This window comes from Buceros rhinoceros, unplaced genomic scaffold, assembly GCF_000710305.1.
Source record: "Buceros rhinoceros silvestris isolate BGI_N320 unplaced genomic scaffold, ASM71030v1 scaffold40044, whole genome shotgun sequence".
Classification (NCBI taxonomy): Eukaryota; Metazoa; Chordata; class Aves; order Bucerotiformes; family Bucerotidae; genus Buceros; species Buceros rhinoceros.
Window position 1 is genome coordinate 21,841 of NW_010409588.1, and position 216 is coordinate 22,056.

The following is a 216-nucleotide window of genomic DNA, read 5'->3' on the forward strand; positions in this document are numbered from 1 at the left end:
GTCACCCTGCAAAACCACATCGCAGCTCGCTGAAGCTCCGTCTCCACCCGGCCAACACCAAACCACCGCCAGCGGCTCTATCCCGAGATTACGGGCGTTAAGCTCCTAATTAGAACCGCTGGAAAGCGACCTGAGTTGGCATTGACTTTGCTGGAGTTTTTTTAGCCGGCTGGAGAGCCTGTTACCTTCCACGCTGCTGCCTGCTGTAAGGCTGCC